Source organism: Heterocephalus glaber, unplaced genomic scaffold (assembly GCF_053883595.1).
Source record: "Heterocephalus glaber isolate CG9 unplaced genomic scaffold, H.glaber_assembly_v1.0 deba00001498, whole genome shotgun sequence".
Lineage (NCBI taxonomy): Eukaryota > Metazoa > Chordata > Mammalia > Rodentia > Bathyergidae > Heterocephalus > Heterocephalus glaber.
The window spans coordinates 6,564,996-6,571,386 of record NW_028258321.1 but is presented as its reverse complement, the minus strand read 5'-3'; the positions used below and the strand labels follow the sequence as shown (position 1 = coordinate 6,571,386).

The window sequence follows — 6,391 nt, the reverse complement described above, 5'->3', positions numbered from 1 at the left end:
AATGGTATTAAGCATCATCACCATGGTGTACAATGAATCTCTTCACCTTCTTCCTCCTCTCTGATTGACATTTTGTGTCCTTTGACCAACATTTCTCTGGTGCCCCAGCCTCCAGCCTTTGGTACTACAGTTTTACTGTTTCTGAGTTCAGCTTTTTTAGATTCCACATGTGAGGCCAGGCAGAGTTTGCCTTTCTGTGCCTGGCTTATTTCACTCACCGAAATGTCTCCCGCTCATCCGTGCTGTCACAATGACAGGCGTCCTCCCTCTTCTGACTGAATACAGCCCCACGGAGTATGTACTATGTGTGCTTCATCCGTGCACCCATGGCTGGACACAGACTGATCCACCTCCCAGCTGTGCGAACAGTGCTGCCATCAGTAGGATGCAGATAATTTTTAAATACACGGATTTTATATCTTTGGACACAAGCTCAGCAGTCAGACCTCTGGATCACATGGCAATTCTATTTTTAATTTTTTTTTTTTTTTTTTTTGGTACCAGGGATCGAACTCGGGTCCTTGCACTTACAAGGCAAGCGACGGAACCACTGAGCTAAATCCCCGGCCCTGTATTTTTAATTTTTTGAGGAATCTCCATACTGCTTACCACAATGTCTTGCTTGACTTATATTCCTACCAACAGTGTGCAAGGGTCACTTACCCATGTTCTTACCAAAGTTTGTTTCTGATAGTGACCATTCTGACAGGTATGAGGTGATATTTCATAGGAGTTTTTGTTTCTTTGCTTTTCATTTCATTTTTTGCAGTCCAGGGGCTTGAACCCAGGGCCTTCACACCTCCCCAGCCCTTTAAAATATTTATTTATTTTGAGACAGAGTCTCCCTAAGTCACTAAGTTGCCAAGGCTGACCTCAAACTTATGATCCTCCTGCCTCAGCCTCCTAGAATGCTGGGATTACAGGCATGCGCCATTCCACTTGGCTCATAGTGGGGGTTATTTTGTCTTGCTTTGTTTTTGTTTTTGAGACACGATCTCGCTCACTATACAGTTCAGGCTATCTTTTTTCTTTTTTTTTTGGTTGTCCTTGAACTCACTATGTGGCCCAGGCTGGCCTTGAACTCGTGTCAATCCTCCTACCTCAGCCTCCCGAGTGCTGGGATTACAGATGTGTGCTATCATGCCCAGCTTCATAGTGGTTTTAATTTGCATTTCTATGATGATTAGTGATGTGCTTTTTTTGTGTACCTGTTGGCCAATTTGAGAAATATCTATTTAGATCCTCATGCCTATTTTCTAATCAGGTTGTTTTCTCATATTGTGTTAAATTCCTTATATGTTTTGGATATTAGTCCCTTATGTGGCTAGAATGTATTTTTAAAAACTTCCTTTGGATTATTCCATTTAGCACTTCAAGGTTCCATTCTGCAACTCTGACAACTGGCTCAGATTTGTTAGGTTAACATTAATTGCATCTATCAGAATTTGCTACTGTGTTACTTGTGTACAAAGAAGTAAATGGGAGGAACTGCACCAAATTTCAAAAGCAACATAATAATGAAAAAATCCAATCATAGGTAATATAAAAAAGAAGTACAACCTTTTTCATGCTTTTAAAGTAATACTGTAACTTGCATTTTTTTAGCTTGTCAAGAGGATGAAGCAAAAATTTTAGGTGGCCCACTTTTATTTTTCAATTTAAAAACTTAGATGAATTATTTTTATTAGTATACACATCAAGTTATTGAAATGATGACTTCATGTAATGTTCCCCTTAAACATGGTACTTGCAAGTACAAAGAAGCAGAGACGTCTACAGATTTTAGATGTTTACTTGAAAAGATTCTTCAACAGCAGTGTGATACTGGGTTTCCTCATCTAGCTGAAGATTCACAAATTCTCCATAATCAAACTGATGTCTTTGATTTAGATGACTAATGAAATTTCTAGTCATCTGGCTAGGGTCTCCCCAAGGAAGAGACACACAAATAGGACATGTCACAAGAGCCATCTGAAATGGTGGTTACTATTACAGTGGTCCGGTAAGCGCTGTCTGGTAAAATTGGACTTGAAACAAGGGACACTTAAAGGTGGGACACCCAGAAGAACTTGCATTCTCTCCGTGAGTGTCTGCATTGTCAGATGTGGATGTTTCCCTCCTGCTACTGTTCCCTACAGAATCTTGAGAAATCTGAAAGATTGGATAGAAGAAACTCCATATTCATCCTGATACTTCTTACAAGATTTGTAATGATGCCTCATACGACAAAAATCTGTTTTGCACCGCATCTGCAGCTACCAGAAAACTTCGCATGATGTTTTCGAGATCTAGGGCCCGTTCTGGACACTGTTTCTCTTCTAGTCACATTGGCACGACACAAGGGACAACGTATCCACTTTCTCTCATTGCAGTCAGGAAACATTTTCTACAGAAAACGCGCTGACAGGCCGCGGTGCGCGCGGCGTTTGGAGCACCTCCTGACAGACGGGACAGCAGAAACCGTCTTGGGTGTGGGAAGTGGCCACGGAGACGTCTTCAGCCACAACGGGGCGAGGGCGAGGGCGAGGGCGAGGGCGAGGGCGAGGGCGAGGGCGAGGGCGGCCCGCCCCGACTCCCTAAGCGTGAACCGGAGGGGGAAGGGAACCTCCTCCTCCGGAAGCAGCGCGCGTCAGGAAGGGGCTAGCTCACTTTGGTTGCCTATTCCTTTTTTTAAAAATATGTGGTACTCGGGATTAAACCCAAGGCCTTCATACTGAATTATATTCCCAGCCCTTTTTATGTTTCTTATTTTGAGACAGGTTTTGCTAAGTTGCCCAGGCTGGGATCAAACTTGTGACCTCCTGCCTCAGCCTCCCAGAGTGCTGAATTTGTTACCTATGTTTAAGTCCGATCCAAAAAAATCATTGCCTGCCCCAACGTCATGGAGGTTTCCCCTTATGTTTTCCTCAAGTAGTTTTACAGTTTCTCCTCATACGTATACCTCTTTATCTATTTTGGATTGGTTTTTTTGTATATGGTTTGAGATGAGGGCCAGGCGCGGTAGTGCACATTTGTAACCCCAGCACTTGGGAGGCTGAGGCAGGAGGATCACTGTGAGTTTGAGGCCAGCTAGTGAATTCAAGGACAGCTTGAAATACATAATGGGACTTTGTCTTCTGTTCCACCCCGAAAAATAGGAAAAAAAAGAGGCTCTAACTTCATTCTTCTGCATGTGGCTATCTAGTCTTCTCAGCACCGCTCCTTTCCTCATCTCGCACTCTCATCATCTTTGTCAAAATTCGGTTGGTGGAATGTGTGTGCGTATTCCCGGCCTCTCCGCTCTGTTCCACTGGGCTATGTGTCTATTTTATGCTAGCACCAAGCTTTTTCGATTACTGTAGCTTTGTGGTAGAGTTTGAAATCATGTAGTATGATGCTTCCATCTTTTTGTTCAAGATGTTTTGGTTATTCAGGCTCTCTCTTAATTTCAAAGGAATTTTTTCTATTTCTGTAAAAAAAATTCATTGGAACTTTGATAGGGATTACTTTGAATTTGTAGATGGCTTTAAGTAACATGAACATTTCAAAAATATTAATTCTTCCAACTCACGAACATAGGGTTTAGGTATTTGCAAATTTTGGGTATTACAAAAAGCACTACACACAGCAATTAGAAAAGAGAAAGAAATAAAAGGAATAAAGATAGGAAAGGAAGAAGTTAAATTGTCATTATTGCTGACGATATGATACTTTACATAGAAAAAACTCTGCCAAAAGACTTCTAGGCCTAATTGACAGATTCAGTAGAGTAGCTGGATACAAGGTCAACACTCAAAAAACAATAGCCTTCTTGTACACAAACAAGAGACTCACTGGGAGAGAAAATAGGGAAAAAGCACTACATATCCATATTCTTGACTTTGCTTTAAATTTCCTTATAAATTCCTAACTGTGATATTGCTGGGTCCCAGAGGTTTGAAAACAGTGTCCACTTTTAAATCCAGTTAGAAAGAGGCTGGGAGGATTTGCTACTGATCCCACACACTTAAGACCCCCAAGCAAGCTGCTATTTAATCAGCTGAGAAATTCCCACACATTGTCAGTCCCCAGTGGTTTCTCTTCCTCCATCGTCCTGTATGGAAACCTTCAGCTTAGCAGAATGAACGTGGAGCCCCTGGGCTGAGGGAGGCTGGGGTGGTGGCACCCAGAGAGTTGAGGCGTCTGTGGTGAGTACTTTCATCACTGACTCTCCACAGCACCCAACCAGCAAATTCAAGAGAAGGAAGCATCCAGGACTAAAGGACAGGAACAAGCTTTCTTCCTCCCAAGCTGCCTGATTATTAGCCAGTCCAGCCTTTGCCCCTAGAGCCACAGACATGGGAGTTCCAACAAACTTGAGTTATATCAGCAGTGCTCAGTCCAGACCCTTGCCTGGCCCTCAATTCTCTGGTTTCCCCCACCATTCCCCATCCTTAGTGTCCCAGCATGAAACTTCCCATTCTGTCCAAACTGACCCTTTCCGATCCCAAACAAGCGGTATGTATTGTAGAAAGACCTTGGGACTTGGAGTCGTAAGATATGGACTCGAACCCTGGGTTTGCCATTGTTTTACTAGGTAGCTTTGGGCCAAATACTTAACCTCTCTGAGTCTCGCTGTCCCAGGGTATAAAACAGAGACCACAAACCCTAATCCACTCCCTCCTGTGTGATGTTAATCTAATCCACAGAAGAGGTGGGGACGATGCCCAGCGTGAAGTGAGCGTTTATGGGACTTGTTTGTCTCAGCCTCTGAGCCTTGCTCCAACCTGTTCTCTTTCTGGAAAAGTTTTCTTCACCTGAATTCTACCCATCGTCAGAGCAAGGCCATGTTTTACTCCTCTGGAAAGCCCTTCCATGCAAATACTAAGGGTTACCACTAGACCGTTAATTTGGCATTTGTCTATATGGTACTGGCCATGATTTTACTGTGTATTTATTTGTCTTCTGCAAGTACCCTGTCCAAGGACAGAAACCAGCCAGGCAAGGCACAAACCTATAATCCTGGCACTCTGGGAAGCTGAGGCAGGAGGATCAAAAGTTCAAACCCAGCCTGGGCAACTTAACGGCTTAGTGAGACCCTGTCTCAAAAGAAAAAATGAAAAGCAGATTGGGGATGTAACTCAGGGTAAGGCCCTGGGTTCGATCCTCAGTACTGGGCATAGAAACCACACTGCTACTGCTTTTCTACCCCACATCTTACCCCTTGCCGTCTAGAATACTTTATACAAAATGAGCACTAAATAACTATTTGTGACTAAGCCTTTCACTCCTTCTGTACCTTACAACTGGCTGGTGTTAGCAGATTCACGTCAGGCCTAGGTGGGCCCTGTCTTAGGACAATCTTCAGGAAGCCTTAATTTCAGTTTTATCCCAACAATAATTATATCTAATGTACAGCACTTCCTCGATTATAATAGCAGGCTACAAGGTGAACAGAATGGGCATCACGATCCTCATTACCACTATGCTCCTTGTTTCTTTATTTTTTATTAGTTCATATTTGTAGCACATAATGATCCCCAGGCACATGGGGATTCGGTGCACGTACACAGCACATCTTAATTCTTTTTTGTACCCTTCCCCCTCTTCTATTTCTTGGAGAATCAGAGACATCAAGAGCCTCCTCTAAGACCAGAGCCACTGTGCGCCAGGGCTGGCAACAGCGGGTGTCCTGGCTACAGAGCTCGCACTCAGCCCTCACACCCGAAACCCCTCCCCACTGCTAATGAGCACCTCCTGCTCTATGGCGATATTGCTGCTGGAGCCGAAGCCCTGGCCTAAGGAGAAACTGCTGGGCTTTGTGGGGATGGGTCCGCCTATAGAGCCTCTCTGTGTCTGTGGAGGCCTGAAAGACGTGCTCATGGCCTGATGATTCTAGGGGAAGTGCTCCCAGTGAGAACCTTGGGTAAATTAATTTTTTTCTCTTTCTCACTTTCTCTCTCTCTCCCTCTTCTTAATGAGACAAGGTCTCTCTATGTAGCCACGTTGACCTCAAACTCTCAGCAATCCTCCTGCTTCAGCCTCCTGATGCTGGGATTACAGGCATGCACCACCATGCCCAGCAACCTTGGGTAAATGATTTCTTTGAGGTATAGAATGAAATCTTGGCCTTTGGCAGGCAAGGGTCCTTTCCCTTATACCTTCATTAAGTGCTGCCCAGAGCATCGGCTTAGAAATGGTCCCTCTGCCCTGTGACCTTGGGGGGCCGGGGGGGGGCGCTCTGAGACTTTTGCTCCAAAGATGCGGTGGCTCCGCAGGGTCGTGATCCGCAGGGTCGTGGTCCGCAATCACTTTCCTGGAACCAGCGTCTCTCCAGCGAAGGTCACAGCTCACCACAGGTAACGCATCCTGGACGCTCCGCGGAGGTCAGAAGGGCGCCTGCTCACACTGCCCGCACACCTCGGCCCGCTGA

General features: G+C 44.8%; 1 pseudogene; it reads right to left on the bottom strand.

Annotated features, from left to right (window-relative positions):
- Positions 1–1,644: 1,644 nt before the first annotated feature.
- Positions 1,645–5,841, bottom strand: LOC101715791 (E3 ubiquitin-protein ligase RNF138 pseudogene; annotated as a pseudogene).
- Positions 5,842–6,391: the final 550 nt, after the last annotated feature.